Genomic DNA, 11,880 nt, shown 5'->3' with positions numbered 1-11,880 from the left:
ACGCTCCCATACCCCATTCCCTAGCTCCAGAATCTGTGCAGAGTGAGCACGAAGGATGGATCACTGCACCATGCAAAGATTGAAACTGAGGTGAGTGAGCTGTTGTTTACAAGAAAATTATTTTTTGGGTTGAATTTGATTGCTGTCTTGAATTTTTCAAGCCTTTCGGTTGCTTGATGCAAAAATGCTCAGTCAGGGTAATTGTTGGGTGATTTGGGTTGAGATCGTGTTGGAAACCACCTTGAGTGAGCTGTTTCAGGAATGTATTGTGACTTTATTGAAGCTTCCTGTGTCTAAGGAGTGCAGCCCACAGGATAGACTGCCAGTGCCGATTCCTTCACGGGTGGGATTTTACAACCTCGCTTGGGTGAGGCTTGTAAAATCCTGCCCGAGGCCAACAGAATTCTGTTGTGCGAGCCCGGGGAGCGCGAGGCGGTAAAATTCTGGCCCAAGTCCCAACTCGTGTCTTCAGAACTTTCAACCTTCTGCGTGTCTGCTCTGTGGAAGCTGCACTCATTTCTCATTTGTGTGGACTTGATGTGGAGGTGCCAGTGTTGGACTGGGGTAGGCACAACACCAGGGTGAAGTCCAACAGGTTTATTTGGAATCACGAGGTTTCAGAATGCTGCTCCTTCATCAGATGAGCCATTCAGAGTGGGGCTCCGATAGCTTCTGATACCAAGTAAACCTGCTGGACTTTAGCCTTGTGTTGTGAGTCTCACTGTATGGACTTGATGAGTGCCCTGGTATCCAGAAAGGGTACAATCCAGCAGTTTTGCCAGTTGAAGTGTGTGCAGCAACGCTGGGTTATGGATATTATGATTGGGGCTGTTGCAAATATCACTGGGAAGAAATCGGGCAAGAACTCTACCACTGAACCACCAATGCACAGAGCAATTTATGAGACTAGTCGGCCATGCTTTGCTCATTCTAGCCTGGCTAATGATAACATTTGAAGCAATCTGGTCTGCTTTGATGCTTGCTACCTGTGGAACCCAGTGGCATTGGGGTCTGTCCCAACCTCCTGCTGCACACACCTGCTGGCCAAGTGCAGGATGATCATGAGGGCTGGATGAAAATGATGCTCGCTGGGAGCGCAGTGAGCCATGTCTCAGGAAGAATTCTTGAGGAACCCTAGGAACAGACAGCTTCCCAGATTTGTGTTGTTTGAACTGAAACATGTGAAAAAAAAATGTGAAATCGGCACAAAGCCTTGGCTGGTTCAATTTGCGTGGCAGTTGTTTTTGAGAGTGAAAGCACACGACGCTCTGCGAAGTGTGTAATCACTGGTAGATCCAGCCTCAATAGATCACGCGCAGTATCCCAGCTGGATTGTGGTTGTGGAATGAATTGGAAAATCACAAACCTATTTCCCCATTTCCCCTCCAACCCCCTGCAAATCATTCACTGCAACAGAAGAAAATAAGTGGCGTTTCCACAGGAAGAAACACAAGAGTTTCATTTCAACTTTGAGGGCAGGGCTGATGACATCTATTTGACTGGCCCAGTGAATGCCATGAAAACAGTTGTTGCTGTTCCAAGGGTGGGTGGCTTCTCCACTGGCATTGAATCGCCAGTAAGTTCAGGAGTTTATTTATTTATGAGCCACAAGTAGGCTGACGTTAACACTGCAATGAAGTTGCTGTGAAAATCCGCCAGTGGCCAAACTCCGGCACCTGTTCAGGTTACACTGAGGGAGAATGCAGCAGAGCCAATGCACGCTAATCCACACACCTTTTGGACTGTGGGAGGAAACCAGAGTATCTGGAGAAAAACCACGCAGACGTGGGGAGAACATGCAGACTCTGCACAGTGACCCAAGCCGGGAATCAAACCTGGGTCCCTGGCGCTGGGTGATGCAGCAGTGCTAACCACTGTGCCATCGTGCAGCCCAGAGTCTCTGAAACTGACAGGTGAGGTGTTTCACAGTAAAATCTGGTGGATCTGTGTGCTTTTATGTGCAGCTTGTATATCAGTTCCAGCAGTGTGCCCCTGCTGATGCGCCATTGATTAATGTACAATAGCAGAAGAGTGTTTAGCACCTTTGTCTCACAGCGCCAGGGATCTGGGTTCAATTCCAGGTTTGGCTGACTGCCTGTGCGGAGTCTGCGTGTTCTCCTCGTGTTTGGGGGTTTCTGTTAGGTGTTCTGGTTTCCTCCCACAGTCCAAAGATGCACAGGTTCGGTGGGTTGGCCATTCTGAATTGCCCCCCAAGAGGTTACGAGGGAAAGGGAATAGGTAAGATGCTCTGTCAGAGAGTCAGTGCGGACCTGATGGGGCTGAATGGCCTCCTGCACTGTCGAAAACTACTCGTTTTCCAACACTTTGTGAATGCACACTGATCTTAAATTTGCTGATGTCCCAAGTGAGAGGTGGCTTACCATCATACGACAAGGCAGTGGGAGAGAATGGATCATGCATCATTGTTCTGAGACATGTAGAAAAGATAAATCTTAAAATGTCACCATGTTCCAGATCTCCTTGGGGAAACATGCCAGGAGAGCACAATGCAATCATGGTACTGCTCCCACTCGTGAGATTGAGTGATTTGCAAATTTTTTTGTGCACCAAGTGACACACAATCACCAAAGGCCATTTCAGCTTCAGCATGAGGAGGTGCGGGGTAAAATTACTGAGAGAGTGCATCAATTTTGGTCTGTTTGGAACATTTATATATTGATGGCTGCAGCTGTTTCAGACATGCATTTGGAACGATCCCATAGCTGATTGTTCCAGTCTGAGGATATTCCATTCTGACACTGGAATAAAATGCATAGAATTATCAGCACTTGTGTGAAATCGATCTCTTTCCAGCCCTGCGTCCTCAGTATTCGGTGTGAGAAGAGGTCACACGTGTGCATGAGGCGATGCTGAGTTTGGAGTTGAGGGAGCTTTTCACCGTGTATCATTGTTCCATCAGGCACCTGTAAGCACTGGGTGCCAGGATTGGAGTTTGCGCCATTGACCAGTGTTGGTAGCTCACCCTGCCAGAACTCCCAAGACGTGTTCTCAATACTGTGGAACATGAGTCGATTAATAACAAGAATGGAGTGGACGTTGGTGGTGGCAGGGGAGGGGGGGGGGGGGGGGGGTCAGTATTTTTTTTTTCGACCCCTGCTTTGTGCAGCTGCTGTATAAGCTTGTTTAAACTGTGAGCGGAGTGATTGATACAATCTTCTTTCGTTTGCCTACTCACCTTCCTCTTTTTCTTGTGTGCTGACATCTGACAGAAACGACTCCTGTCAAATGAGGGTCTTAAGGCGAGATTCTTAAAACACCCACCCAAGTTTGTATGATTTTCAATTTTAAAAACTCAACTCTTGTGCAAGGCCGTGGTGAATGTTTTTTATGTTGTTAATGTTGGCAGACTTGGTCCGGTGTAGTCCATCATTGGTAAATGGTGTTCAGTTTTCCATATGCAGTAATCAGTTACCAGGCAGGCAAACTCGGGCTTTGGTTGTTACATAATATTTTAAAGTACATAATTTATAGGACCCTTGGTAGATTCTGGCATGTAGCTGTAGTTTGGATTTCATTTGCAGCCCATTACTGTTGAGTGGAAAGGCCCCATGTGAACTAAGTAATATTCGAGCTAAGTCTCACCCCTGCAATGCAAGGCAACTGCTATCCTGATACACAATTGGTTGGTTAAAATCTATAGTCTGGTGGACACATTTAACTCAGACAGCTTAATCACATAGGGTGCCACAGTGGTTAGCACTGCTGATTCGCAGCTTGGGTGACTGCCTGTGTGGAGTCTGCATGTTCTCCCTGTGTCTGCGTGGGTTTCCTCGGGGTGCTCCGGTTTCCTCCCACACTCCAAAGATGTGCGGGTCAGGTGGATTTGCCATGCTAAATTGCCCCTTAGTGTCAGGGGGACTAGCTGGGGTAAATATATGGGAGCCTGGACAGGATTGTGGTTGGTGCAGACAAGATGGGCCAAATGGTCTCCTTCTGCACTGTTGGGATTCTATGAAACATGTCTGAGTGACACCGAATGCTTTTCAATTCATTTAAACCAGTCATCCATTTTAAATTGCATCCACACTGAGTGCTCCATGCTCCATGAGATGGTGCATTTTAAATGTTCAGTCACTTGTTAACCTTACCAAAACGTACATTGAGAAGGGCATCTTCAACCTCAATCTGGATTGCTGGTTTGTGTTTCACGTGGAGGTAACCAACATATTCTGTAACAAGCCCAGAGGTAGCAGGATGCAAAAGACACACCAACACAAGTGTACCAACACATCAAGTTTATTGGACTAAAGTTACATTGAGTGAAAAATGGGATAGACAAAGTAGCCTGCCATCTTTATTTTTCTATAAACAGTGCTGTGAGTAGGTTGGTTACTTTGCACTCATACTTGAGCTGAGCTGGGGTGGGGCAGCCATTTCTCAAACTCCCATTTTTCAACTCACTGGCACGTCTTGGGCTAATTGGCTACTTTGCTGGTTCCTTATTTACACCAAGGCTGATTTGAACTTTATCACACATGTAACGATCTCACAGGCAATAACGTGACCACATCATTTCCCACTTTGGCCATGCTGCTCTGTGGCCTGTGAGGTTCGCCTGACCTGCCACTCCACCCAACTCCATCTTTGACCCAGGTGGTTCCACCCAAAACCACATGCCGTGTCTTAAATGTGAAATGAGCAACCTGCGCTCTTCTCGCCCTTCTCTGATGACAGACTTGCAGCATTGAGAATCAAATTCTACTCTGACCATTGTGAATTATTATTGCCGGCATAAGCAAGGCGATACATTTGAGGAAATGGGTATGACTCCCTTCTTGCGTTTTAGCACAGCTGTGGGCCTGTTCCTTTTACATGGATGAATTTTACAAGGGAAGTAGCTGACAACACAAATGTGTTGGACCTTTATGTATCAATCTGCAGGAGTGATTTAATTGGTTTGCATCTTCCATGGTCGATGCAGCAAGCCATCATCCTGAGATTGTGTGAGCGTGAAGATTGCAGGTTCCTCCTTCATTCCCAAACAGTAAGGGAACTAGCTACAGGTCGGAATTGGATACAAGTTGAGGGCTAACTCGCAGGCAGACCAACACCTCATTTACAGTGTGTTTAAATGAATATCATAGTTATTTTTTTTCCAGCCTTCTACTAACAGAATTACACTCAGCATAGACTTACTGATGGGTGGCACCGTTTGACCTGATAAATGATGCCGAGCAAGGTCGCAAAGTCTGACGGTGACACCTCTGGATTCCAGAGAAGTTCAACCTGATGACCCGAATAATATGTTGCGCACAGTGGGCACCGGTGGTTCTTGCAATCCTGGTCCACAGTAAGGTCAACATTTGTATGAAAGACTAGAGTATAATATACGTCTTAGAATTCACATGCCCAGGGACAGTGCCACTTAACATGTGCGGCGAAGTCAAATGTGCACACTTGGTGCCACCAGTCCTGACTGAATCTGTCTAAATGAGTTTGCAAAATAGTGTGTTTAATAGTTTTCTCGTTGTAACTCTGAAAGTCAGGCGTTCGTTTAAAACCCAAAGAAACTTTAAAACAGAACAAATATGCAGTAAAACAATTGTTAACAAGCACAGCTTGATAAACATGCCATGAACATCAACTTGGCTTCTGTACAATAATTTACTCAATGCACCCGACCCACCTCTTAAAATACAAAGAATCCCCACAGTGGTTTTGAAATGCTTCAACTGGGTAAATACTGAGCGTGGAGTGAAATGAACACCAGAGACACAAGACGAACCTTTCTTTCCCCCCTCTCTTCCACAAATGATCACTGAGGCCATTTTTCTCCTCGGCTTGAAATAAATTCTTGAGTTTTTACTTTCTCCGTCACCTCTCCTTTCAGTAAAACTGTCCAAAACAACCCAAGCCCTGGCGATTTTTTAAAAAAAAGTTAAGTATTCAGTTAACATCTTCCATGCGATGGGAGTGCTGACCCATCTGTTTTTATACGCACAGGGTGCTCAATGCATTCATAGAATCCCTACAGTGCCGAACAAGGCTATTGAGCCCACTGAATCTGCACCAACCACAATCCCACCCAGGCACTATCCCCACAACCCCATGCATTTACCCTAGCTAGTCCCCCTGACACTAAGGGTCAATATACCACCTAACCTGCACATCTTTGGACTGTGGGGGGAAACCAGATCACCTAGAGGGAAACCCACGCAGACACAGGGAGAATGTGCAAACTCCGCACAGACAGTGACCCGAGCTGGGAATCGAACTCGGGTCTCTGGCGCTGTGAGGCAACAGTGTTAACCACTGTGCCACCATCCTGCCACATGTTGGGTGTTGTTGCCCTGGGAGGGTGGCAGATGGTTTCTTGGAAGACAGATTTGTGATGGGGGTGAAATCGGCGCTGATTGAGTGTAGTGTTTACGATATGAGATGAATAAGTCAAGGATGGAAGGTCCCTGCAGCAAGATGTGACAGAGAATGCCAAAGATCGGGTTATGTGTGGGTGGCTGGTTGACTCAGTGACCTGAAGCTTACAAATTAGTGTAAAAAATTCAACTGCATCACCACCCTGCTTCAGGAAATTGCCCATTGGCTGCTGGACTTGTTGAGTGCTGTCTCACACCATGCCTTGATGCCCAAGGAACCACTCAGCTGTCAGGGCAACTTCCAAGCAGGCACTGAAAGTGGCATCCACGTATCGAGAGCACAACCAGTGAGATAGCTCATGTTGAACCAGCTGAATCTGGCATTCTGACTGAAACCTCAGAATTAGCAGACAAAGCAAATATCCTCAAGATAATTAGAATCCAAGAATCCCAACGGTGCAGGAGGCCCACTGAATCTGCACTGTTAACAGTCCCTATCACTATAACCCCGTGTATTTACCCCATACTAATCCCCCCCTGGTGTGAAGCAGCATGGTTAATCCACCTGACCTGCACATCTTTGGAGTGTGGGAGGAAACCAGAGGAAACCCATGCAGACGCAGGAAGAATGTGCAAACTCCAGACAGACAGTGACCCAAGGTTGGAACGGAGCCTGGGTCCCTGGCTCTGTGAGGCAGCAGTGCTAACCACTGTACCACCATGTTGCCCAGTGATGCTGCTCAGTGATTTAACCAAATGCTGTGGTGTGAGCTTCATGTCTCACTCCCAGATTGCTGCCACACAGTACGCAGCAGGAAAAACCTTTGCAGGGCTATGGGAAACGTACAGGGGAGTGGGATTAATTGGAGTCTCTTATCAAAGGCGGGATTGTCCAAATGATCTCCTCCCGTGTGGTTCAATTCTGTGACTCGTCAGGCTCTGCTGTGAAAATAGTGTTAGAAAACATTATGGTCAGTTAAACCATAATGTTGTACCCCACCCTCGTGGTGTTACGTTCCACCATTACCTTAAGGTTTAATTTTAAATAGGCTATTCCAGTTCAGTCCCATTCTGAGGTGAGTACCTGGCAAATCCTAGGTCACAAAGCTAGAATGTCACAAGAGAGAAGAAATCAGAGCAGGAGTAGATCATTTATTCCTTTTGAGCCTGCTCCACCATTCAATCATCCACTTCAACATCATTCCTCCATATCCCCTTGACTTTTTTTTTAATATGAACAATTTATAGGTCACATATTCAATGATCTGGCCTCCAGAGCAGAGAATTCCAAAGACTTACCACCCTCTGAGTGAAGAAATTCCTCCTCCTCACAATTCTAAAGGGCCTGTCCCTTTATTCAGGGAGAATTAGAGTCATCCCTTTTAGTCTGGTTGCAAGCCAATTCAAATACTCTTAACTGTTGACTCTTCAGAGTCATGTTAGCCTTCAGATGAAGCAATCAATCACTGTCAGAGAACAGGAGCAGGGAAATTGTGTGCCTCTGATTTCCATGGTGCTCTGTGCTGTGTCTCTGACACTGCAGCTCTGGACACTGTAAAGGCGTTTCCGTCAAGCTTGCTCGAGCAAGCTGCGTATTGTCCCAATTAAGTGTTCCATTAACTGGTGTGCATCAAAGGGTGGGGCATGGTGTCGTTATTCCAAGGATGTGGGTTCGTTTCCATCCGCCTGCCTCCCCCATACAGTTCCGCAAGAAAGGGGATCCAAGTCTTGGATGGGGAGCAGGCAGAGTTGACACAATGTGAGGATTTGGGACCCTGCTGGGGTGTGGGGTAGCAGTGAGCTGCTCCCTAGATTCATGGTCACCTTGTCAGGAGAGATCCATGCCGCACTAATTCCACATTTTCCTTCCTTCTCTTGTTCGACTATCTGGACCAAACACATGACAGCACAGGTCCACAATCGGCAAAACTAATTTTCAGTCGGTTTTGCCCATCTCTGTCACCAGTTATACTTGTTAACCCCTGCTACAATATCCTACTTTCTGTGTTTTGGTCTCCTTATCTGAGGAAGGATGTCCCTGCTTTTGAGGGAGTACAGCGAAGCTGATTCCTGAGATGGTGGCACTGATGTATGAGATGTGATAGAATTGGTTAGGATGTCTTCATTGGAGTTTTGAAGATTAATGTGAATAAATGTGAGGTTATCCACTTGGGTAACAATAACAGGGAGACAGATTATTACTTGAATGGGTGTAAATTGAGGGAGGTAGATACTCAATGAGACCTCATCAGTAACTGAAAGTAAGTGCGCAAGTACAGTAGGCAGGAAAGAAGGCAAATTGTCTGTTGGCTTTCACAGTGAGAGGACTTTAGGGATGGGCATGTTTTACTGCAATTGTGTGGGGTATTGTTGAGGCCACATTTGGAGTATTGTATGCAATTTGGGCGTCCTTATCTGAGGAAGGATGTCATTGCAAAAGAGTGGGTGCAGCGAAGGTTTACCAGGCTGATTCTTGGGATGGCAGTCTGATATATGAGGAGAGACTATGTCAGTTAGGATTATATTCAGTGGTGTTGAGAAGAGCGAGAGGGGAATCTCACAGAAGCTTATAAAATTCTAACAGGGTTAGACACGGTAGATTCAGGAAGAGTGTGTCAAATGGTGGGGGAGTCCAGAATTAGGGGTCATAGTTTGAGGATAAGGGATAAACATTTTAGGACTGAGGTGAGGAGAAATTTCTTCACCTAAAGGATGGTGAACGTGTGGAATTTACTCCCGCAGAATGTAGTTTAGTTGAGGTCGAAACATGTGATTTCAAGAAGAAATTCAATACAGTTCTTGGGGCTAAAGGGATCAAGGGATATTGAATTTGCTGATCAGCCACGATCAACATGAATGGGGGAGCAGGACCAAATGGCCTGTCTGCTTCTAGTTTTTAAGTTATCCTACACAGCCAACACTCGACTCAACACTCCCTGCACCATGGGAGCTGAGTTTTGGTTCATGCCAGCAGCTGTGGGAAAAGAGATGACAAACTGTTAATGGCTCACGGTGAAGGTATGGAAGCCAGCTTCCCACGCAGTCACCCCTGCCCCCTATAGAAACTGAACAAGAAAACAGGAAACAGGTACACTTGCAGGGCCGAAGACCGATCAGAACTGCAATGGATTGTCACTGAAACTGGGCATGAAATAGGGAAGTTATTCCAAACCAGGTCTTCAATTGAGGATGTTATTGAAGGGTCACCAGACCAGGAGGTGTGGGGAAATTGAATCGAAGGATGTGCTGGCAAGGCTGATGGGGTGCAGAAACATACCTTGTTCCTGAAGTCCAGTGGATGCACATATGAACATTTTTGTTCACAATTGCTTTAACCATTTGGCAGGAGCGCTCAGAGCATGAGACAGGGAGAGAAAAAAGGCAAATTATCAAAAATGGTATATTTACTTCGAGGTTTAAGGTGAGAGGGGAAAGGGGACCTGAGGAGCAACTTCTTCACGCAGAAGGTGGTGTGTACATGGAATGAGCTGGCAGGTGGATGCGGTTGAGGTCGGTTCATGAGCAACATTTAAAAAGCATTTCGGTAAGTACGTGGATTGGAATGGACAAGAGAGATATGGACAAACATGGAAAATTGGGACTGGCCAGGAGAGAACCATGGTCGGCATGAACCAGTTGGGCCAAAGGGCCTCTTTCCATGCTGGTATTGCTCTCTGACTCTGACTCTCTAATCAGTTATGCTGAGTGGCATATTTTCCTGTGTATACATTTCCTTTCAGCACAAGGTTGGTGCAATACTGCTCTTAGCCATGAGGTGTCACATCTGCATTCAAGAAATGGTTAGAAATCCAAGAGACTCATCCTTCTTCTGAATGCGACCAAAACAGGGCCTGGGGACTAAGAGAGACTCGCTTGCAGTGGATGCACAAGAGCTTCCTTTCCTTTCTGAATGCCGTGAGTCTGTGTGCCAACATTTCCTGTCCCTTCTCACCACAATAATGCAAAGAGGCACAGCAGCCCCCTCTCCTCCCCCCTGTACTTCCACTCAGTCACAAAGCCACCGCATCAGAGGCAGCTGTTTTCAGGGCTTTAAACAGAAACAAAGTTCTCTTGCAGAAGCTGGTGACAGGAGTGAGAGGTGAGAGTTGTGTCATTATTTCCAACACAGATGTGTTTGATGGTAAATTGTGTTTTTCCCCAGAGCTAAAGGTTTCTCCTGAAATCATAGAATCCCTACAGTACAGAAGGAAGCGATTCAGCCCATTGAGTCTGTACCAACCACAATCCCACCCAGGCCCTATTCCCATAATCCCACACATTTACCCAGCTTGTCCCCCTGACAGTAAAGGGTAATCTAGCAACGTAACCTGCACATTGTTGGACTATGTGAGGAAACTGGAGCACCAGGAATGAAACCCATGCAGACATAGGGAGAACATGCAAACGCCACACAGACAGTGACCAGAATTGAACCTGGGCCCCTGGCGCTTTCAGGCAGTATTGCTAACCACTTTGCCACCCTGCCAATGGTGCTATGTCTGTTCTACTCTGAATCTCCAGCCTCCTTTGCTAAGTAGAGTCATAGAATCACTGAAATGGAGGAAGAGGCCATTTGGCCCATCAAGTCTGCACTGTCTCTTCGAAAGACCATCCCATCCACACCTTTCCCTCCATCCTCTCTCCTTAATTCAGAACTTAGCCCATGCCTAATCCACCTCACCTCCACATCTTTTGCACACTGGGGGGCAATTTAGCACCGCTGGCCCACCTAACCCACACGTCTTTGGAGTAATGATGATACTTCCATCTCACACAGCACCACAACGACAATCCACACACATTTATTCTCAAGTACACAGACCACTTGAAATTGATCGTAGGGTTGTTAACCCTCCAGTTGGGCTCTGGAATCTCCGGGGGTTAAATGTTAAGAACCCTGATCACCGCTGCAAGGGGGCTCCAAGGGAAACATGATTTGTGTCTTGTTTTTGTTGTTAATGATAAAATTACTGGAGATGGTGCGAAAACACTTGAATGTATAGGGAGCCAGTATAAAACATGGAAATACAAATAGAAAATGCTGTCAGCATCTAGAGAGAGACAAACAGAGTTAACATTTTGAGTCTAACACAATTCTTCTTCAATGCTCTGTGAGTCATCCTGACTTAAAAGGTTAACTCTTATTTTCTCTCTCCACTGTTGGGGTGGCACAGTGTCACAGTGAGTTAACACTGCTGCCTCACAGCTGCAGGGACGCGGGTTCAATTCCTGGCTTGGGTCACTGTCCGTGTGAAGTTTTGTACCTTCACCCTGTGTCTGCGTGAGTTTCGTCTGGCTGCTCTGATTTCCTCCCACACTCCAAAGATGTGTGGGTTTGTTGCATTGGCCATGCTAAATTGACCCTTAGTGCCCTGGGATGCGTAGGTTAGAGGGATGAATGGGTAAATACGTGGAGTTACGGGGATAGGGTTTTGGTGGGATTGTCGTCCGTGTACTTGATGGGCCGAATGGACTATTGTAGGGTTTCTGAGATTTCAGATGCTGCCAGACTTGCAGCGATTTCACCAGCATCTCCTGGTTTTAT

The sequence above is a fragment of the Carcharhinus amblyrhynchos genome, chromosome 34, assembly GCF_965287045.1.
Source record: "Carcharhinus amblyrhynchos chromosome 34, sCarAmb.v2.hapA, whole genome shotgun sequence".
NCBI classification, from domain to species: Eukaryota; Metazoa; Chordata; class Chondrichthyes; order Carcharhiniformes; family Carcharhinidae; genus Carcharhinus; species Carcharhinus amblyrhynchos.
This window is presented reverse-complemented; position numbering follows the sequence as displayed.